The following is a 23,744-nucleotide window of genomic DNA, read 5'->3' as shown; positions in this document are numbered from 1 at the left end:
AGTGGATGCTGTGGTGGAGAGGTTGCATCAGATTTGGGGGCAGGTAGTGGACAATTTGAAGTTGTCCCAGGAGAAGACTCAGCTTTTTGCCAACCGCCGGCGTCGGGTTGGTCCTCGGCTTTGTGTTGGGGACTTGGTGTGGTTGTCTTCTCGTTTTGTCCCTATGAGGGTTTCTTCTCCTAAGTTTAAGCCTCGGTTCATCGGCCCGTACAAGATATTGGAGATTCTTAACCCTGTGTCCTTCCGTTTGGACCTCCCTGCATCTTTTTCTATTCATAATGTTTTTCATCGGTCATTGTTGCGCAGGTATGAGGTACCGGTTGTGCCTTCCGTTGAGCCTCCTGCTCCGGTGTTGGTTGAGGGCGAGTTGGAGTACGTTGTGGAAAAAATCTTGGACTCCCGTGTTTCCAGACGGAAACTCCAGTATCTGGTCAAATGGAAGGGATACGGTCAGGAGGATAATTCTTGGGTGACTGCCTCTGATGTTCATGCCTCCGATCTGGTCCGTGCCTTTCATAGGGCTCATCCTGATCGCCCTGGTGGTTCTGGTGAGGGTTCGGTGCCCCCTCCTTGAGGGGGGGGTACTGTTGTGAAATTGGATTTTGGGCTCCCCCGGTGGCCACTGGTGGAATTGAACTGGTGTGCATCATCCCCTCTGTTCACCTGTTTCCATCAGGATGTGGGAGTCGCTATTTAACCTTGCTCCTCTGTCACTTCCATGCCGGTCAACATTGTAATCAGAAGCCTTTCTGTGCATGTTCCTGCTGCTAGACAACTCCCAGCTAAGTTGGACTTTAGTCCTCGTTTGTTTTTGCATTTTGTTCCAGTTCACTGCTGTAGTTTCGTTTCTGTGTCTGGAAAGCTCTTGTGATCTGAAATTGCCACTCTGATGTTATGAGTTAATACTAGAGTCTTAAAGTAATTTCAGGATGGTATTTTGATAGGGTTTTCAGCTGACCATGAAAGTGCCCTTTCTGTCTTCCTGCTATCTAGTAAGCGGACCTCAATTTTGCTAAACCTATTTTCATACTACGTTTGTCATTTCATCTAAAATCACCGCCAATATATGTGGGGGCCTCTGTCTGCCTATCGGGGAAACTTCTCTAGAGGTGAGCCAGGACTATATTTTCCTCTGCCAGGATTAGTTAGTCCTCCAGCCGGCGCTGGGCGTCTATGGATAAAAAACGTAGGCAACGCTACCCGGCTACTGTTAGTTGTGCGGCAGGTTTAGTTCATGGTCAGTTTAGTTTCCATCCTTCCAAGAGCTAGTACTTATGTTTGCTGGGCTATGTTCTCTTGCCATTGAGAACCATAACAGAGCACTATATGGGACAAATATCTCTATGGAGCATCTTATAGGGCCATAATCAACATTTGTGCAGCATTATATTGGGCAAATGTCTCTATGGAGCATCTTATGGGGCCCTTATTAACCTTTGTGCAGCATTATATGGGGCATATTTTAATATGGAGAATCTTATGGGGTCCGTCATTAACTGTATGGAGCATTATATGGGGCTCCTGATTCAATATGGATATTCAAAAACACTTAACCTACCGATATCTCAATTAATTTTACTTTTATTGGTACCTATTTTTATTTTTGAAATTTACCTATAGCTGCTGCATTTTCCACCCTAGGCTTATACTCGAGTCATTAAGTTTTCCCAGTTTTTTGTGGCAAAATTAGGGGGGTCGGCTTATACTCGGGTCGGCTTATACTTGAGTATATACGATAGATGGTTTCCTCCGGTGAACAAAATTTTTCCTGATGACAGATTCTCAAATGATTAAGGTCTTTGCTTTGACTAGGCCATGTCACAACATTTACATGGTTCCCCTTAAACCACTTGAGTGTTGCTTTGGTATTGGGTTGGTGTTCTTGGAATGATGAGCTGTGCTGGTTTTGTACCAGACATACCGTGGTAGCCAAAAAGTTCAACTTTCGCCTCATCTGATCACATTACCTTCCTCCATACTTGTGGGGAGTCAACAATATGTGTTTTGGCAAACTCAAAGTAACAAATGCACAAACAGGATGCAGCGGGTCCCCCAAGATAAAAGCAGGGGCAGCACAGGTGCAAAATAGTGAAAACAAATACTTACCAACCCACCAAACATCCATGGGGTAGCTACCTAGTATTTCAATTACACACGTCTGCATAGGGTGTCATTCACACCATTACGTGAGATGCACCTCTATCCGTATAGCAGCCTATTATCGATGCCTCTCCTATTACATCAGGCGGGCTGCCAATACCATATGTGCACCCTCAGGCTAGACACTCCACATTACCCAGCCACCACTGTAAAGAACCGGACTGCACCCTGCAAATAATTTCCGCAAAAATTATGTAAATAATGAATGAGGTATTTGTCATTATTTTGGCCAAAAAACACAAGCTCACCACAAACATCATGGGTAATCAATATCTTTCGAGTCTTACACTAAACACTTCTCTAAATTCAAAAAATTCACTGAATTGGGCGTCGTGCACAGCATTACGTGAGATGTACCTCTTTCCGTATAGCAGCCTATTACCGAGATCCCTCCTATTTATCTTAGGGACCCACTGCATCCTGTTTGTGCATTTGTGTCAGGACATGATATTGCAAGTATGTCTGTTTTTTCTCTCTCAGTGATATTATTGATTTTCTTTTCCTCTTTCAGTGAATTTATTGGCAAACTCAAAGTAAGCCTTAACATTTTTGTGTATAAGTAAAGGATTTTTTCTACCCTCTCTTCCATAAAGGCCACCTCTATGGAGTGTATGGCTTATTGTGGTCGTTCATTAACATACTCCAGTCCCTGCTTGTGAACTCTGTAGCTCCTTCAGAATTACCTTTGGACTCTGTGCTGTCTCTCTGATTAATGCCTTCCTTGCCCGTGTTAAGAGTTTGGGTGGGCGACCTTCTCTTGGCCGGTTTGTTGTGGTACCATGTTGTTTCCATTTGATGATAATGGATTTAATGGCGCTCCCAGGGATCAAAAGAGATTGGGATGTGTTTTTTATAACCTAACCTCAACTTGTAATTTACAACAACTTTGTCCCTGATTTGTTTGGTCTTCATGGTGTTTGGTTATGCATAACAAGAAAAAACCACGACTAAAAACTCCCAAATATAATTTAAATAATCCATAATATTTTTATTGAAAAAAATCAGGTATAGATGACAACTGGGAAAAAGAGGGGTTACAACCACTAGCACATGCCAGAATCAACGGACACTCACAAGGACATAATATATCAATGGTAAGGCTTCCAGGGACATATAACATAATTTAAAGTATGGTCACATACATATATTGCACAATTCCCATTCTAGCCTAGTCTATGTAACGTCTAGCATATAAGGTGTATACCACAAATAAGAGGGAAAAGGTAAGTAGCTACACAAGCTGATATCATTACCCGTAATATGCCAGGAATATGTCCGCGAGCGTCCTCCCCGAAGCGCGTTTCGGCGGTGTAGCCTTTCTCAAGGGGTGAAGAGGGAAGGGGAAGTGCACAAGTTAAAAAGCCCCGAGATCCAATCAAATCACAATTTACTAATGAACAGATGGCCAAGGACGTAAAGCGGCATGTTGCTGTAAAGACCATGCTGAATACAGCCGGCCGATATAGGTGTTCCTACAATATCACCGCCACTTCCTGTGACGCAAGTGCTGTCATGGCAACAGGATGCTCGGCGGCGGCGGCGTGTGTCGAGTGATGTCATGGCACATGATCACCACAGGAACACATTGAGACGCCGCAAGCCAACGAGAGAGCCGGGACCATGGCACGCATGCGTGCTGTGACTGGTGAGTATAGTACTCCTAACAAAGACAATAACTAGATACGTCAATACAAAATCTAGTGTGGCAATATAATGATGGCACTCAACTGGTATTAATTTGAATGGCAATAGTAAATATAACTAATAATACATAGATAACCCAATACCAAAGGGTACCAAAACACAATTCTCACCCATAGATCTAGATACAATAAGTTATTGCCATATAGAATAGTATTAGAACAGAATAGATTATAATAAATATATATTCCACAGCAACAATATGTGCCATACACGGTAAGATGTATCATAAAAATCAGCCGAAAGTTGTATGATATTCAGTCTCCCGCATCCATAGGTGTGGAAGTTTCACGGCATACACAGATGAGAGGAAGTCCATATGTACAGTATAACAGCAACCATGCACGTCCATAATAGATTGAATAGTTCATCACAAAAGGAAAATGTTTGGTGGGACTAAGGATAAAAAACACAACCATAAAAACAGGGCACATGAATATAACCAACAGTATTTTATAAAAATGGTACAAAACTAATGTTCTCATTTAATCCTTTAGGATGGACAGTATCTAAAGTCCAAATCCATCTGGTCTCTTGCTGTGCCAGTCTGGAACTGATTTTCCCTCCATGAATTCCTGGATTGACCGTATCTTTCCCCCTAATCCTAAGTGCAGAACTATCACAGTTGTGATATAGCTTAAAATGGCGAGGTAACGTACGAAGTGTGGATGCGTCATCATGGCCGACGGCCACCTCAATTCCCAAAACGTGTTCACGTACACGCACTTTACGTTGGCGTGTGGTTAGTCCTATATATATAAGCCCGCACGGACACATAGCAAAATAAATCACATTTCTGGTGGTACATGTGATATGCTTCCTAATAGTATACTGTATATCCTCGATCTAGAGGAGTTGGTAAATGAGCCCGTGCTATCCACATTAGGACAGGCGACACATCAGCCACAAGGAGCGCATCCACACCTCGGACCCACACCATCAATAAAGCTCTGTCTTGAGCCACCCTGATATTGGCTCCTGACAAGGTAGTCCCTCAGATTTTTGGAACGTCGAATGGTCACACTTGGTTTTTCAGGAAGGATCTGTTTGAGGATAGAATCTGTTCGTAAGATGGGCCATGCTTTTTGGAGGCACTCTTTCATGCGCGAGAATTGGGCATAGTAATTAGTTATGAAACGTATTTTATTAGAGGTGTTGTTACAACCATCACGGGCATAAAGCAAAGAGTGTCTAGTAGAATATTTGGCTCTATGGTAAGCCCGCTTGATACTACGTCTCCCATACCCTCGCTAATGAAACCTTGGTTCATGGTGTTTGGTTAGTGGAGCCTCTCGCTTAATGGTGTTGCAGCCTCTGTGGCTTTTCAAAAAAGGTGTGTATATAATGACAGACAATGTGACACTTAGATTGCACACAGGTGGACTTCCTTTCACCAAGCATGTAACTTATGCAGGTAATTGCTTGCACCAGAAAATTTTAGGGGCATCATCTCAAATACATATGCATGAGCAAATTTTTTGTTATTCGATCCCTTGATCCCATACATTTAATTAATGCCTATATTTTTCTCACTTTACTTCACCAACTTAGATTATTTAGAGCTGATGGATCACACACAAATCGGATTACAAAAATATTTATATACAAGTTGTAATGTATCAAAATAGGTAAAAAGCCAAGGGGGTGAATACTTTTGCAAGTCACTGTGTGTATGTATATGTATATAAACACATTGTTAGGGATAGCGGAACGCACCGAGTAATGAGAGATAGATAAGAGGTGCGTTCGCAGCCTGGGGTCCACCATGCAGAGATGCCTGCTGCTAAGTTATGGCGGATGGACACTGAGCTCACACATGGGTTAACCTCACTCCGTGTGAAATGTAAGCGACCTCTGTTGCTTCACAGAGTCGCGCTGTACACAGAAAACTATTACCCTAACTAGGGTTGTGCTCGCTCTGGAACTCTTCTGTGCTAACCGCACACATGAAGGAACCAGATGCTAAGCCAAGGATAATTGCCCCCACTGACACTAGCTGCCTGCCTGAGTGTACAGTCCCAAAGCTACAGCCTCACACCACATATGTATAGAGTGGTATAGTATCCACTGGCATAAGCCAAGCACAATTGATACTAGCGCATGGCAGTGCGGCCATGCAAACCTTTTATAGTTGTAGCTTCTTCAGGACCTTCCTAGTGGACCAATAGGAGCTGCAACAGGACCTGAGCATGTGTCCCCCCCGACCTCCAATGAGAGGTCTTCCTTTGGGCATGCTCAGAAGGAGAAAAGCAGGACTTAGTCCCAGAAGCATCTTCTCACCGCTGACCCGTACTGGCTACAATGGCTGAGCCTGGAAAGGCAGCAGTAACAATGCGCACAGTATCTGCCTGAGCCAGACGCTGGGACCAATGTCTCCGCTGAGCAGGCTCCACTGTGCCTGGAGAAGAATGGGAGACCGAAGTGGAGGTGGTTCGAGATTCCCCCTGTGCAGTGGCGGGAACTCGAGACCTAATACACATATATATATATATATACTGAACTCTGTATCATGTATGGACCAAATATCCCACCCTTGATTAGCAGCATTTATCTTAGAGCTACTCGGTGCATTCATCCTTGCAAAGGGTGAATCTATCCACTAACTACTGGACATTTTACCACGAAAAAAAAAATATTTAGATAATGAACAACATACTGAGTTTTCAACATATTGGAGGGAGAATAAATAACGTTTCAACCATACCAAGTTTGAACTTATTATTGCTGGACTTTTACATATAAATCTGAGTTAAGCTACTAAATATGAATAATGTTTCATTGCTCAATTTTCCGCTCACCTACATAAAATTTATTTCATGCAGTCTGGAATATATCAGTTTGGAAGAAAACATTTTCTGTTACTACATTATATGCTGATGGTGTAAATACTCACAAGTCCAGGTGAAAAATACAAAATATGGACAGATAGGAAATACTCAGCCAGATTGATAAGGATAGAATTTACTGATACATTATACGGACAGAAGTGCCGGGACACCAACAGTTTGCACCTACAGGAGATTTTATACATCCTATCCTAAATACAAAAGCATTAATATTGAGTTGCTCCCCACTTTTCAGCTAAAACAGGTCCATCCTTCTTTGAAAACTTTCCACATGACTTTATATTTTGCCTTTGGAAATTTTTGCCATTTATCTGGAAGAGCATTTGAGATACCTGACAATTGTGTTGGATTAGAAGGCAGAGACCGCACAGATGATTCAAAGGGTTGACATAATCAAGAAGCATGATTCTGCTTTTTAACATACCATTGGACTCTCTGAAAGGTACTTTGTGATGTAAGTTTGGCATGTTGATGCTCATTCATGGAACCCACGTCATGAATTCCCCCTAATGCATTTTCTGTACTGATAATACAAGAGCAATTTTTGGGCTTTGCAATTAGGAGATCGTTGGTGACTTTTATGCATTTTGTGCCTTAGCAGTTGTTGGTAACCTAGTGGTGTAACATTATGAGGACTCCACTTCATTTCTTATTTGCGGTGGTTCCTAAACACCCCCTCTTTTCAAGAAAACTACTTACAGGTGAGCATTGAATATGTAGGTGGAAAGAAATTTCATGAACCGACTTGTTACACTGGTGGCTCCAATTACAGGACTGCATTGATATCAGTGAGATCTTTAGGATGATCCATTCTGCCACATACTTTATGTTAGTAAAAGCAGATAGCATGGAGAGGGGCTTGTTGTTATACAACTATTGTCAATAAATGTGGGAAGAAGGAGAAGACACTATTAGGCTACGTTCACACTAGCGTTGTGTGCCGTTGCGTCGGCGACGCAACGCACAACGCACGCAAAAACGCGTCAAAACGCACGCAAAAACGCTGCGTTTTGCGACGCATGCGTCGGTTTTTGCCGAAAATCGGACGCAAGAAAAATGCAACTTGTTGCGTTTTCTTGGTCTGACGCTTGCGGCAAAAAAGACGCATGTGTCGCACAACGCAACAAAAAAAACCGCATGCGTCCCCCATGTTAAGTATAGGGGCGCGCATGACGCATGCGTCGCCGCTGCGTCGCCGACGCAAACCCGACGCACATTAGCTTAACGCTAATGTGAACGTAGCCTACGATTAGACATGGGCAAAGTGCGGCCAATGAGCCACATCTGACCCACTAGCTATTGCAGTTTGACCCACGGACTGAGATAGCTGAAGGGCTGAAACAGTGTCCCTCAGGCCTCACAGTGCCCTTCCCTGCCCACCGTTCATCCGCTGCTCGCTGTCACCACTCCTTGCATTCTAGGGATTCAGATAGTGGTGAATACAATGGTTCAGATAGGGATGCTGGCCCCTTCTTCCACCAATCAGCGTGGGAGACAGATGACGTGATTATGTCATTTTATCATGTCAGTTATGCACTGTGGAGAGTCAGTGCACCTGTGACAGGAGCAGAGTTAGAGCGCCAGGGAAAACGGAGTAAGTTAAATATGTGGTGTGCTTTTTTATGTGTATGGGATTTTTTTAATGTACATAGGAGGCTTTGTGGGGCTTAAACTGTTTATAGGAGGCAATGTGGGGCTCATGCTGTACATGGGAGGCTGTGTGGTGCTCATGCTGCATATAGGAAGGCAATGTGGAGCTCATGCTGTTTATGGCAAGGCTATGTGGGCTCAAGCTGTATATTGGAGGCTACATGGGTCTCACGCTGTATATTGGAAGCTATATGGAGCTCATGCTTTATATAAGTGAGGTTATATGAGGCTCCAATGCACAGTCTGAGCCCCCACATAGCCTCCCATACACAGGATGAGCCCCATATATCCTCCCTATACACAGCAGGATCCCAACATAGGCTCTCTATATACAGCATGAGCCCCACATAGCCTCCCATAAACAGCTTGAGCCCCACATAACATCTCACCCAGAACCCTCTCTAGCCTCTAATGCTGTGCCAGGATTTCCAGCTCAGAAGAGGTTGGAGAGAGAATTTCACTGCAAGCGGCGGTAAAAGATGCAGCGAGGACTAGCTGAGTAATGGTGAGCAGATAGATGAATATCATGATTTTATTTTTTTACTTTTTGGTGGACTTCTACGATCTAGAAAAAGGTGCTCAGCGGCCTCCATATCTCTGGATCAGAGCAGAAGCAAAACCCAAAAGTATGCATTTTGCGAAATGTAGATTTTTTAAATATTTGAGAAGAGTTAAATTCTTATCTTAATCGTATTTGCTCATATCTACTTATAAGGTCACTTAAGACTTAAAGCCTTACCACAATTATGACTCTGGTAACTTTGCCAAGACAATAGAAGTGTACTTAGCAGGTTTTGATTGGAATTGACATTGTTCCCCAAAAGAAGAGCTATTTTTCCTGAGTCCATAAAACCTATAAAAAAATACACATTCATAACTTTCATTACATGAACCACGATTACTTTACTTATTGTTCGGAATAAACAATTTGTCTGTTTGAAAAAGGGAATAATTTAAATGGTTCATATATCCGCATAGGTAGATTTAGTTTTACCAGGCTCACATCATTCTAAACGTATCAAAGCTTTTTAATTTCCAGAACTTCTATGTGATGCCACTGATTTAATGAAAACATGCCATGACTGTTGGATTTAGATAGTTCCAGGCTACAGGCTACACGTTGTATCTTTGAACACAGCAGACAACAAGCCGACAGACATCATGGCTGGTGGTAATAACAATAACACAACTTTTCTGAGATGTTTTAGAAGTTATAACTCGGCTCAGAAAAATAGAGCAGTGAGATTACTAAGAAAATGTACAGAGGAGAAAGAAATGAGTAGAAGCTTCATAAGCATAGATTTTTTTCAAGTCTATGTTCCCAGTTTAAAAAGTTAATGTTTTCTATTACAGTAAATGTAAAAATATATTTTAGGGGATATCAAGCAAGTACATTTATTTCTGATCAGAAATTTGGGTTTATATGGTTCTAGTTTTGAAAAATACATCTCATATATCCTATGAAAATTCTGTACAATATAATTAATTACATGTTAAGATAATCTGTCAGCTCCCCTTATATATCTGTATTGGTAAAAAAAGCCTTGTAATTCTCATATAATGTGAATTCTTATTAAAACTCTACATTGTATTGTTCCTCTGTGAATAATGCTACAACTGAGTGTTACTATTGCCCTTTCCAAAGGCGAGTGTCTCTAAATAGTCAGCACTGTTCTGTGAGAGTGTGTATTGGGACACCTCTAACTGGTAACACCCAGTTGTTAATTTATTTCATAAATATTTAAGAGGCATTCCAGAAGAATGGCATAATGCAGAGTTTTAAGAAAATATTTCCTGAAACATTATTTTATGTAGAATATTATCTATTTACTAAATCAGTTTGGAGTGGTTGACTAAATTTCCATGACTTATTCCTTCTTTTAACAAGTCACTCTCAAGAATGGCTATAACTCTTTAAGGCCCCTTGTTGACCATGAAAGAGATATATTAACAGAATTGTAGGATGGGCTGCACAGTGGCTCAGTGGTTAGCACTGCACCAAGGACAACATCTGCAAGGAATTTGTACCTACTCCCCGTGTTTGTGTGGGTTATCTACAGGTACTCTGGTTTCCTCCCACATTCCAAAGACATTCTGATAGGGAATTTAGATTATCAGCCCCATCGGGGACAGCGATGATAATGTCTGTATAGCACTGCAGAATATGTTGGCACCATGTAGATTATTATTATTATTATTATTATTATTAAAAAGAGGATGAATTAGCAAGACTGTAAAAATTATCAACAGTTGTACATAATAAATTTGGTACAACTCTAGATAATTCTAACCCCACATAAAGTATGTCTTTATTTACAAAAACATTTTGCACCAAAAATAAGGTAGGTTTTTTGAAAAAAAATATACTCATCTTAACCCCTTTCTGACATTAGACGTACTATGCCGTCGAGGTGGGGTGGGCCCGTATGACCACCGACGGGATAGTACGTCATATGTAGTGTTGAGCGATACCGTCCGATACTTGAAAGTATCGGTATCGGAAAGTATCGGCCGATACCGGCAAAGTATCGGATCTGATCCGATACCGATACCCGATACCAATACAAGTCAATGGGACTCAAGTATCGGAAGGTATCCCTGATGGTTCCCGGGGTCTGAAGGAGAGGAAACTCTCCTTCAGGCCCTGGGATCCATATTAATGTGTAAAATAAAGAATTAAAATAAAAAATATTGATATACTCACCTCTCCGACGCAGCCTGGACCTTACCGCTGTGAACCGGCAGCCTTCTTTGCTTAAAATGAGCGCGTGCAGCACCTTCCATGATGTCACGGCTTCTGATTGGTCGCGTGCCGCTCATGTGACCGCCACACGACCAATCAGAAGCCGTGACGTCATCCCTCAGGTCCTAAATTCCTAGAAGGGAATTTAGGACTTGAGGGATGAAGTCGCGGCTTGTGATCGGTCGCGTGGCGGTCACATGAGCGGCACGCGACCAATCAGAAGCCGTGACGTCATGGAAGGTGCTAAACGCGCTCATTTTAAACAAAGAAGGCTGCCGGTTACCAGCGGTGATGTCCAGGGGCCTCCGGACAGGTGAGTATATCAATATTTTTTATTTTAATTCTTTATTTTACACATTCATATGGATCTCAGGGCCTGAAGGAGAGTTTCCTCTCCTTCAGACCCTGGGAACCATACACTGGAAACTTCCGATTCCGATTCCCGATACCACAAAAGTATCGGATCTCGGTATCGGAATTTCGATACCGCAAGTATCGGCCGATTCCCGATACTTGCGGTATCAGAATGCTCAACACTAGTCATATGCGATCGGCCGCACTCACGGGGGGAGCGCGACCGATCGCAGCCGGGTGTCAGCTGACTATTGCAGCTGACATCCGGCACTATGTGCCAGGAGCGGTCATGGACCGCCCCCAGCACATTAACCCCCGACACACTGCGATCAAACATAATCACAGTGTTCCGGCGGTATAGGGAAGCATCGAGCAGGGAGGGGGCTCCCTGGTGCTTCCCTGAGACCCCCGGAGCAACGCGATGTGATCGCGTTGCTCCAAGGGTCTTTTACCTCCTCCTCCCTGCAGCACGCCCGGATCCAAAATGGCTGCTGCATCCGGGTCCTGCAGGGAGGTGGCTTCACAGCGCCTGCTCAGAGCAGGCACCGGGAAGCCTCCAGGAGCTGTGCACGTCAGATCGCCGATCTGACAGAGTGCTGTGCAAACTGTCAGATCAGCGATCTTACACTATAACATGATGCCCCCCGGGGAAATGTTATAGTGTAAAAAAAAATATTCACATGTGTAAAAAAAATTTAAAAAAAATCTCCAAAAAAATAAAAAAAAAAAAATATATATATATATTGTTCCTAGAAATACATTTTTTTAATCTAAATTAAAAAAAACCAAACAATAAAAGTACACATATTTAGTATCGCAACATCCATAACGACCCGACCTATAAAACTGTCCCACTAGTTATCCCCTTCAGTGAACACCGTAAAAAAAAAAAAAAAAAACCGAGGCAAAAAACGCTTTATCATACCGCCAAACAAAAAGTGGAATAACACGCAATCAAAAAGACGGATATAAATAACCATGGTACCGCTGAAAACGTCATCTTGTCCCACAAAAAATGAACCAAAATACAGCATCATCAAAGAAAAAATATAAAAGTTATAGTCCTCAGAATAAAGCGATGCAAAAATAATTATTTTTTCTATAAAATAGTTTTTATCGTATAAAAGTGCCAAAACATAAAAAAGATATAAATGAGGTATCGCTGTAATCGTACTGACCCGAAGAATAAAACTGTTTTATCCATTTTACCAAACGCGGAATGGTATAAACGCCTCCCCCAAAAGAAATTCATGAATAGCTGGTTTTTGGTCATTCTGCCTCACAAAAATCTAAATAAAAAGCGATAAAAAAATGTCACGTGCCTGGAAATGGTACCAATAAAAACGTCAACTCGTCCCACAAAAAAGACCTCACATGACTCTGTGGACCAAAATATGGAAAAATTATAGCTCTCAAAATGTGGTAACGCAAAAAATATTTTTTGCAATAAAAAGCGTCTTTCAGTGTGTGACAGCTGCCAATCATAAAAATCAGCTAAAAAACCCGCTATAAAAGTAAATCAAACCCCCCCTCATCACTCCCTTAGTTAGCGAAAAATTTAAAATTTTAAAAAAAAATTATTTCCATTTTCCCATTAGGGTTAGGGCTAGGGTTAGGGTTAGGTTTAGGTTTAGGGTTAGGGCAAGGGTTAGGGTTAGGGCAAGGGTTAGGGCTAGGGCTAGGGTTAGGGTTGGGGCTAGGGTTAAGGCTACAGTTAGGGTTGGGGCTAAAGTTAGGGTTAGGGTTGGGGCTAAAGTTAGGGTTAGGGTTTGGATTACATTTACGGTTGGGAATAGGGTTGGGTTTAGGGTTAGGGGGTGTGTCATGGTTAGGGGTGTGGTTAGGGTTACCATTGGGATTAGGATTAGGGATGTGTTTGGATTAGGGTCTAAGTTACAATTGGGGGGTTTCCACTGTTTAGGCACATCAGGGGCTCTCCAAATGCGACATGGCGTCCAATCTCAATTCCAGCCAATTCTGCATTGAAAAAGTAAAACAGTGCTCCTTCCCTTCCGAGCTCTCCCGTGCGCCCAAACAGGGGTTTACCCCAACATATGGGGTATCAGCGTACTCAGGACACATTGGACAACAACTTTTGGGGTCCAATTTCTCCTGTTACCCTTTGGAAAATACAAAACTGGGGGCTAAAAATAATTTTTGTGGAAAAAAAAAGATTTTTTATTTTCACGGCTCTGCGTTATAAACTGTAGTGAAACACTTGGGGATTCAAAGCTCTCACAACACATCTAGATGAGTTCCTTAGGGAGTCTACTTTCCAAAATGGTGTCACTTGTGGGGGGTTTCACTGTTTAGGCACATCAGGGGCTCTCCAAACGCAACATGGCATGCCATCTCAATTCCAGTCAATTTTGCATTGAAAAGTCAAATGGCGCTCCTTCGCTTCCGAGTTCTGCCATGCGCCCAAACAGTGGTTTACCCCCACCTGTTGGGTATAGGCGTACTAAGGACAAATTGTACAATAACATTTGTGGTCCATGTTCTCCTGTTACCCTTGGGAAAATAAAACAAATTGGAGCTGAAATAAATTTTTTGTGAAAAAAAGTTAAATGTTCATTTTTATTTAAACATTCCAAAAATTCCTGTGAAACACCTGAAGGGTTAATAAACTTCTTGAATGTGGTTTTGAGCACCTTGAGGGGTGTAGTTTTTAGAATGGTGTCACACTTGGTTATTTTCTATCATATAGGCCCCTCAAAATGACTTCAAATGAGATGTGGTCCCTAAAAAAAATGGTGTTGTAAAAATGAGAAATTGCAGGTCAAATTTTAACCCTTATAATTCCCTAACAAAAAAAAATGTTGGTTCCAAAATTGTGCTGATGTAAAGTAGACATGTGGGAAATGTTGCTTATTAAGTATTTTGTGTGACATATCTCTGTGATTTAATTGCATAAAAATTCAAATTTGTAAAATTGCTAAATTTTCAAAATTTTTGCCAAATTTTGTTTTTTTCACAAATAAACGCAGGTAATATCAAAGAAATTTTACCACTATCATGAAATACAATATGTCACAAGAAAACATTGTCAGAATCACTGGGATCCGTTGAAGCATTCCAGAGTTATAACCTCAAAAAGGGACAGTGGTCAGAATTGTAAAAATTGGCCTGGTCATTAACGTGCAAACCACCCTTGGGGGTAAAGGGGTTAATATGCTTGTATTATTATTGTTATTATTATTATTATTATTATTATTATTTAGCTGCCTTTGACTCAATCTCAAGCTATGGATACCTGATGGATGAACAGTTTATAATAAGATTGAGCTTTTGTAAGCCTAATTAGGTCCATTCGTGTCTTATCTGACATTATTTTGATAATATCAAGCCATCAGGTTGCTGGTCTTACTCTTCAGGTACCTTCACACTGAACGATATCGCTAGCGATCCGTGACGTTGCAGCGTCCTGGCTAGCGATATCGTTGAGTTTGACAGGCAGCAGCGATCAGGATCCTGCTGTGCCATCGTTGGTCGGAGCAGTAAGGCCAGAACTTTATTTCGTCGCTGGATCTCCTGTGTGTGACGCCGATTCAGCGATGTCTTCACTGGTAACCAGGGTAAACATCGGGTTACTAAGTGCAGGGCCGCGCTTAGTAACCCGATGTTTACCCTAGTTACCAGCGTAAACGTAAAAAAACCCAAACACTACATACTTACATTCCGGTGTCTGTCCCCCGGCGCTGTGCTTCTCTGCACTGTGTAAGCGCCGGCCGGCCGGAAAGCAGATTACAGCGGTGACGTCACCGCTGTGCTTTCTGGCTGGCGCTTACACAGTGCAGAGAAGCACAGCGCCGGGGGACAGACACCAGAATGTAAGTCTGTAGTGTTTGTTTTTTTTTACGTTTACGCTGGTAACCAGGGTAAACATCGGGTTACTAAGCACGGCCCTGCGCTTAGTAACCCGATGTTTACCCTGGTTACCAGGGGACTTCGCATAGTTGGTCGCTGGAGAGCTGTCTGTGTGACAGCTCTCCAGAGACCACACAGCGACGCTGCAGCGATCGGGATCGATGTCTAGATCGCTGCAGCGTCGCTAAATGTGACGGTACCTTTAGCGTTGTTTCCTCTATTCTTCCTATCATAATGCCCTTTTCTAGTGATTGCTATTTTCATGTTATGTGTCCAAAGAAAACAAGTCGTAGCTTGTTGATCCTTGCTTCAAAGTACATGTTTGGCTTGACGTTCCAAAATTGATTTATTTGGCTTTATTCTTCTTGCCATCCAAGGCATTGATAACATCCTTCTCCAGCACCACATTTCAAAGGTGTTGCTTCTTCTTCTGTCTTGTTTCTTTATCATCCAGGTTTGTTATCCATATAGAAAAGACCAAATTATGTATGAGCCATGTCTTTGTCGCCAGTGAAATGTTCCGCTATTTGAAGACCTTGTTTAGTAATTTCATTGTTGATTTGCCCATAGCGAATCTCCTATTGACTTTTGCTGTCGTCTCTGCATCTTGAGTTATCATCAATTCAAGTAAGTTGAAAATGTTTACAACTTCCAGTTTGTCCTCCTCAATCTCAAATTTGTCCTGGTCATACCTGTAGTCAATATCTTTGTCTTCTTTGTGTTGAGTAGCAGTCCCCATTTCAAGCTTCACATCTTGATCCTCCATAATAAGTCCTTCATTCCATTTACTCTTGTTGTTATCAATGTTGTATCATCTGTACATTAAAGATACCTTCTTCTTTTTCGGCAAGTCCAGCCTTCCTGAAAATAGCTAATATGCTTGTGTATATAGCGCCAATATATTCAGAAGTAGACCCACACTGAGAATTTATAAATTCCATGCAGATGTTGTCCTTGATGGGATGTAAACCTAGCTAGCAATAGTGCTGTCACTGCGCTACGATGCTACTGAAAGCTTATGTCTGCCTCTTTATGTTAACAGTTTCTGACCATATCTGCTTTGTAAATCTCTCATTTGTCTTTTAAAGTATATTTATAGCATTGCTCCTTATCAATATAAAGCAGAAGATCTGAATTGCTTTTTGCATATTTAAATTCCCCAAAGAGTACTGCATGGCCTATAAGTCTCCTTGCATCACTTTGGCACTCTCCATAAGGAGAAATGTTCCAATGCTATCTGTCCAATAAATGGGTATGCAAATTGGGTATTTTTCAAAAGAAAGAAAACAGTTTCTCTAGTGCAACCTTATAATTCACCATCTGACCTTTTAACAAGGATGAAAGTTGACTTAGACTACTTAGCAGTAGAAGAATCTTCAACAAAAGGAAAAGACTTATTTTCAGCTAGCTTTTGCAAATTATCAGGAGACCTAGGAGGTACTTTTCCTCTTGTAAAGAGAGCTACTATTAAAAACTGCATTGCCGAGGATCCACCAGTAACATAGACACCGTGGGCCCACTGTTCAGCTACATGCAAATATAATATTACAATCAGTCACCAATTTATGGAATAATAAGCTTGGTAGTTTGCTAAATGAATGACAAGATCCTAGAATTGTCTGTACATAGTGAGTCAAGTGAATTGTGCCATCTATTGCCCCTGTAGGAAGATCGTGGACCCACTCATGCCCAGGGACCCACTGGGGGAAACATCTGCTCCCTTATCAACCACTACAAGCCTTGCTAGTATTCACTTTAGAAAAAGAAGGAATTTGGTAGAAACTAGTAATTTTCATTCTTTGGGCAAAACTGTAAATGAGCCAGGTCAACGTGAGAAAATTCAGTTCTTCAGACCAGAATTTCAAAAGTAAATGAAAGATGCTATCATGGTGACAACAGTGTTCCCCTTCATGTCACGGATGAAGACTAAACAACTCTACATTGCTAAAACCCTATCTAACAATTTTCTGTATCAGAGTGTATAATTCTGCTTTTTGATAACTATAGCGCAACATAAGATATTTATCCACATGTCCCAACCTTCAAGATGTGGCCAAGTAGAACAATAATCTGACTGAAAAATATGGTTATAATTGCATCTTATATGTTAGAAAGATATATTCCTGGATAAAATCTATTTTAAAAATATATTTTTTATTTAATTAATAATTTATATTTAATATAATAAATATATAATTTATATTTTATCAACTGTAATAAGGTAATGGTGTTTGTGGTTCTCTAGGTACAAAATATAACAATTTTTTGCAGATATACAGCTTTTTAATCATGGTAACTACAGGTGCTTCTCATAAAATTAGACGATCATCAAAAAAGTTAATTTATTTCAGTTCTTCAATACCAAAAGTGAAACTCATATATTATATAGAGTCATTACAGAGTAATCTATTTCAAATGTTTATTTCAGTTAATGTTGATGATAATGGCTTACAGCCAATGAAGACCCCAAAGTCATTATCTCAGTAAATTAGAATAATTAACAAACAACACCTGTAGCGGCTTTCTAAGCATTTAAAGTCTGTTACTGTAGGCTACACAATCATGGATAAGACTACTGACTTGACAGATGTCCAGAAGGCAGTCATTGACACACTCCACAAGGAGGGAAAGCCACAAAAGGTCATTTCTAAAGAAGCTTGCAGTTCACAGAGTGCTGTATCCAAGCATATTAATGGTAAGTTGAGTGGAAGGAAAAAGTGAGGTATAACAAGGTGCACAAGCACCGGGATAACTGCAGCCTTGAAATGATTGTTAACAAAAGGCCATTCAAAAATTTAGGGCATATTCACAAGGAGTGGACTGCTGCTGGAGTCATGGCTTCAAGAGCCAACACACACAGACATATCCAGGACATGGGCTACAAGTGTCGCATTCCTTATGTAAAACCACTCATGACGAATAGACAACACCAGAAGCATCTTACCTGGGTCAAGGAGAAAAAGAATTGAACTGTTGCTCAGTGATCCAAGGTGTTGTTTTCAGATGAAAGTAAATTTTGCATTTCATTTTGAAATCAAGGTCCCAGAGTCTGGAGGAAGAGTGGAGAGGCCACAATCCAAGATGCTTGAGGTGTACTGTGAAGTTTCCACAATCAATGATGGTTTGGGGAGCCATGTCATCTGCTGGTGAAGGTCTGCTGTGTTTTTTCAAGACCAGAGTCAGCCTTTTACCAAGGAAATTTTAGAGAATTTCATGCTTCCCTCTGCCGACAAGCTTTTTTGGAGATGGAAATTTCATTCTCCAGCAGGACTTGGCACCTGTCCACATTGCCAAAAGTACCAATACCTGGTTTAAAAACAACAGTATCACTGTGCTTGATTGGCCAGTAAACTCGCCTGACCTTAGCCCCATGGAGAATCTATGGGGTATTGTCAAGAGGAAGATGAGAGACACTAGACCCAACAATGCAGTTGCTATCAAAGCAACCTGGGCTTCCATAACACCTCAGCAGTGCCACAGGCTGACAATCTCCATACCACGTTGCATTGATGCAGTAATTGATGCAAAAGGAGCCGCGACCAAGTATTGGGTGCATTTACTGAACAGACATTTAGGTAGGCTAACATTTTGGATTTTAAAATCATTTTTCAAGCTGATGTTATAAAATATTCTAATTTACTGAGATAAACTACTTTTGAGTTTTCATTGGCTATAAGACATAATCATCAACATTAACAGAAATAAACACTTGAAATAGCTCACTCTGTTTGTAATGACTCTATATAATATATGAGTTTAATTTTTTTGGATTAAAGAACTGAAATAAATTAACTTTTTCATATAATTTGAACCAGGCCTATATAACTGACACTTCCAAAAAATCATAGAAAACCCAAAAGAATAGAACGGAAGCCAATGTCATAAGTACATATACAACAAAACTTTATTTGAATCATGATTAAAAACACTTTCATAAAAAACGTATAATTTTATCGACCAAAGTGGGGATACACATGCAAAAAAAGACTGCAAGATGCAGATCATGTGTCACATACCATTTAGCGTATCCATAGAAACCAATATATATAGGGGTAGTATAACTATTCAAAGTGGGTCAATAGATATAGTAATGCATATTGCCATTAAAACTCAGTCCACATAAAAAGTACATATATCAACTTTGTATAGAGAAAACTCTCTCCTTATAAGGGTTACCATACCCAGTAACTGGTAAACATGGGTTGATACAGGCATGAACAATACATAAAGTGCTTAGTGCTATGTAAACCAATCAAAGTAGCTGCCACTGAACGGTTAATTGTAGTCACAAATATGCCAGTGCATTGAAGGCTTAACAAAAAAACCTAACCCCCACGCTGAGTACATGTTAACTAAAAAGGAAATGGAAGTGATACATAAGCTGCACGTGCAGTCCTAAGAGCCCCAACGCGCGTTTCGCGTCTTGCTTCTTCCGGGGGATTTTTAATGGCAATATGCATTACTATATCTATTGACCCACTTTGAATAGTTATACTACCCCTATATATATTGGTTTCTATGGATACGCTAAATGGTATGTGACGCATGATCTGCATCTTGCAGTCTTTTTTTGCATGTGTATCCCCACTTTGGTTGATAAAATTATACGTTTTTTATGAAAGTGTTTTTGATCATGATTCAAATAAAGTTTTGTTGTATATGTACTTATGACATTGGCTTCCGTTCTATTCTTTTGGGTTTCCTAAATTAACTTTTTGATGATATTCTAATTTCGTGAGAAGCAACTGTTTATCACTGGTTGAAAAAAAAATACATATATATGCATGTATTCTGGATTGTCTAAATGCAGCTTACCTGATACAGATCTGTTCTTTCATAGTTGAACCTGGTACAAGTCTATCAGACGATACCATATGAAAAAACCTTTTGTGTTGAATTTGGCCTGGTGAGTACACTGCAAGAAACATCATTCATCAGTTTTGCAGAATGTATCAGATTTTTAGAATCAGAAAAAAAAGAAAACTGTTGCATAGATACCTGTGGTGTCCTGTCTACTGTAATAGAAACAAAGAGAACTCTATGATGGATGAACTAGTCAACAATGTGAATTGCTCTCAGGTAGTGTTACCTCTTACAGGAATATGTGAGCCAGAGTGAATGAACGGCTGAGACTAATCCTCTCAGTCATCACAATGGGCCAGAAAGAGGCATCAGTATTTAAAATTCCATGAATCAAACAATTTTACTATTTTTTTTCTGGAATTTAAGCTTAGTTAAACTATGTCCCCAGTTGTATGTTACTGTAGGATGTAAAAATATTTTAGCCAGCAAGCTGGCATTCCATATTATAATTGTATGCTTTTGTCCTTTTACCCTTTAGCCAATATTTCCTATTTGTTTTTGATATTTAGGCTAGGGTCACACAAGTGTATGTTATCTCTCCTAAGATAATAGAGTTGATTATGCAAATCACACTTTGATCAAACTTTGATCATAGTTTGATCATAGCGTGATCATAGTGTGATCGGATTCTCTCAGATGAGAAGACGATGGAGAAAAATATTTCTCCATCTTCTCCATTGTGCTGTTCCTGGAAATTGGACCACACTCAGATGTCATCCCAATGCAGTCCGACGGTTTCCACCGACTCATTGAATTTCATGGCCAACTGCAATTCATATATTGGAACAAACTCAGGCATGCTGTGAGGAAAAAATGTAGACATGTGCACACCCCATAGAATAACAAGGGGACGAGTGCTATCCATCAAAATTCACACATTCACATTCAGGCACATTTCATAAATGTGTAAAAATCAAAAGTCACATCATGTACAGCTGTAGGCTTCGCGCCATTTGAGTATTACATCACTTAGTATGACATATACAATGGTGGAAAGTATGATCAGGCAATGTAAGACATGTCAATGTTCACCTCGACAAGAAAGGGGATTAAGTATAGCATGACCTGTCACAAAAAAACAGCAAATCTCTGAGCATACAATTAATAAGTAGTATTAAAAAATGCATAAATTATAGAAATTCGAATTTGCCTGCTCGCGCATATTTTCCAAAGAAATTTAATTTGCTGAGAATTTGTCTGCAATTTTAATGTCAACTGTTATGCTCTGGGGCCATAATACCCTAGAGCATAATACATGCAACATGTAAAAAATAAAAAACACATACTCACCTTTCTGGCCCCTGTACTCATCCCTGTCACCTGACTATGCTGGGCCATGAATTTGGGCTTTGAGGAGATCTGGGAGAGGTCTGATGATGCCGTGACCTTTAACGTGGTTGGGCAAAATCCTCCTGATCCTGATCACAGTCGAAAGGGGATTTCAGCATGACCAGATGGGTGACGCGGAAGGGCCGTAAAGTAGGGTGTAAATTTTTTTTTTATTTTTTGATGGCCTTTAATGGTTCAGAAAAATGGTGACTAGTGACTGCTACTTAGCTGGATCTGCAAGGAAGTGAATTACAAGAATTGTCACATACTTTTTTTTTGTAAAATTCAAAAAGAATTCAATCCCAATCAAATTTATTCATTAATCTTTTATAAATTATAATCTAAAGCAATAAAAAAATAACAAAAGTCTCTGAAAACCTATTTATCTATGTATATAAAGAGGTTAGAAGAAGGAAAATGTATTCCCATCCCATTTTTTCCCATGTTCCTTTCATACTTTAATGTTGACACAACGCATCCATCTCTCTTTTAACTTAGGCAGACTCACTTATTTATCTCATACTGCCAAACATGTTCTTTGTGCTGAGTAATTGGTCATGACATATTTTCAATATTCTGCAATTGTACTTGTTAATAGTCCATTATGGAAGGAGTAATTGTAATCAAGTTAAATGACTTTTCTGTGTTTGTCCCTCACTTCGGTACAGACCTGTTTGTCTGCTCCTTACCCTGCAGTTGCTATTTAATTATAAAGGGTTCCAATCTTGACTTTCTGTAACTTTTGATACAAACTTAATTGATAATTGAATTGTGTGAGAAAGACATTAAATGATAGATACAAGAACCGTTTGTGCTGTTTTCTGCATGACTGATACCTTAAAACAGAGAAGAGCCTTTGCTATTACGGTATATTCTTTACATGGTGCTATCATTTTTGGCAGTTGAGTACAATCTTGACTCCTATGGTTTGTGGTTTTCCCAGGATGGTTATTGCCACTGAAAATCATTAATTTAAATTTATATCCTGAAGCTGAAACTCATAATACACTTGAAATTTATATCTAGCAGATGAGTGCTGGGTAAACTTGTTATTTGTACCCTTAGGCTATGTGCACACATTGTGGATTTTGATGAGCTTTCACGGCGTTTTTGGCCACACTGGTTGGCATCAAATCCACAGTGTAGTGCACAGCCAATGTTAGTCAATGGGAAATTGACATTTGTTGTGCACATGCTGTGGAAAAAAACATGCAGAATAACCGCGTTTTATTTTCCGCAGCATGTCAATTCTTTTAGCGGATCTGCAGCGTTTCTGCACCCATAGGCTTCCATTGAGTCAGGCACATCCGCAGCAAAACCATACATGTAAAAAAATCTGCAGTTTTGCTGTGGATGAAACACTGCAGATCGGGAAGAGGAACTGTGGGCAGAGTGGGGGCGGAGCTATGTGCGTGTATGTGTGTGTGCCGGTGTCTCCATGTGTGTCTCTGTGTGTGCGTGTGTCCCTGTGCGTGTGCATGTCTGTGTAAGCAGCCATTGTCTGATGGAATTACTGCTCCCATTCGGCAACAAATTCTCACAGTGACAGCATTGCCGATGATGGGAAAGTAGTCCCATCAGACAATGGCTGTGTTCAGAAGAAAAAACAAACAAACCATACAGAACATACAACATATAACATACAGTACATACACATAACATACAACACATAACATAGAGTACATACTTACCATACACCTAGTCCCCGAAGCCCTCGATTCTCCTGTAATAAAAATAACATAATAAACCAACCTATACTTGCCTTTCTGCCATAGTCCAGTTAATAATGAGTGTCCCACGATGATCTCCGGTGTAGAACATATTACAGAGCTCAGTGATACTCACCTTGCTTCCCGAGTCCTTCGCTGCGTCCCACCTTTTTTTCTGGGTCTTCAGCTGTGCTGGGGATCCTGTTCCCCTCACATGCGTGCTTGGCCACTTAGGTCACAGTCACGCACATTCCCGACTACATTATGATGCTGGGTTGTACTGACCCGGAAGTGCTGTCCTGCTTGGGCAGCGGTCTCTGGGTATATCAGTTTGCTTCCTGCTAGAGGAAGCACCTGATTGTTATTGTGCCTTTCCGTGCTCCCTCCAGGTCCACTTAGGTTTCTGTACGTCAGGTTCCTGTACGCTTCCAGTGTGTGCGTGTTCTGCTCTGTCCCTGTATGCTTCCAGTGCGCGCGTGCTCTGCTCAGTCTCTGTATGCTTCCAGTGCGTGCTCTGCTCTG

The 23,744-nt window shown here is 40.8% G+C and overlaps 1 long non-coding RNA gene across 1 annotated transcript in view; it reads right to left on the bottom strand.

The window, feature by feature from the left end:
• Positions 1-3,125: 3,125 nt before the first annotated feature.
• The window catches only part of LOC143781339 (uncharacterized), a 33,928-nt gene continuing 13,309 nt past the window's right edge, over positions 3,126-23,744 (bottom strand). Inside the window, exons 2-4 of the long non-coding RNA XR_013216662.1 lie at positions 20,137-20,236; positions 9,097-9,210; positions 3,126-4,257 (exon numbers count right to left, since the gene is read on the bottom strand). This is a non-coding gene — a long non-coding RNA (uncharacterized LOC143781339). The remainder of the gene's footprint in view (positions 4,258-9,096; positions 9,211-20,136; positions 20,237-23,744) is intronic.

Source organism: Ranitomeya variabilis, chromosome 6 (assembly GCF_051348905.1).
Source record: "Ranitomeya variabilis isolate aRanVar5 chromosome 6, aRanVar5.hap1, whole genome shotgun sequence".
Lineage (NCBI taxonomy): Eukaryota > Metazoa > Chordata > Amphibia > Anura > Dendrobatidae > Ranitomeya > Ranitomeya variabilis.
The sequence above is the reverse complement of the archived record's forward strand: the minus strand, read 5'-3'. Positions and strand labels throughout refer to the sequence as shown.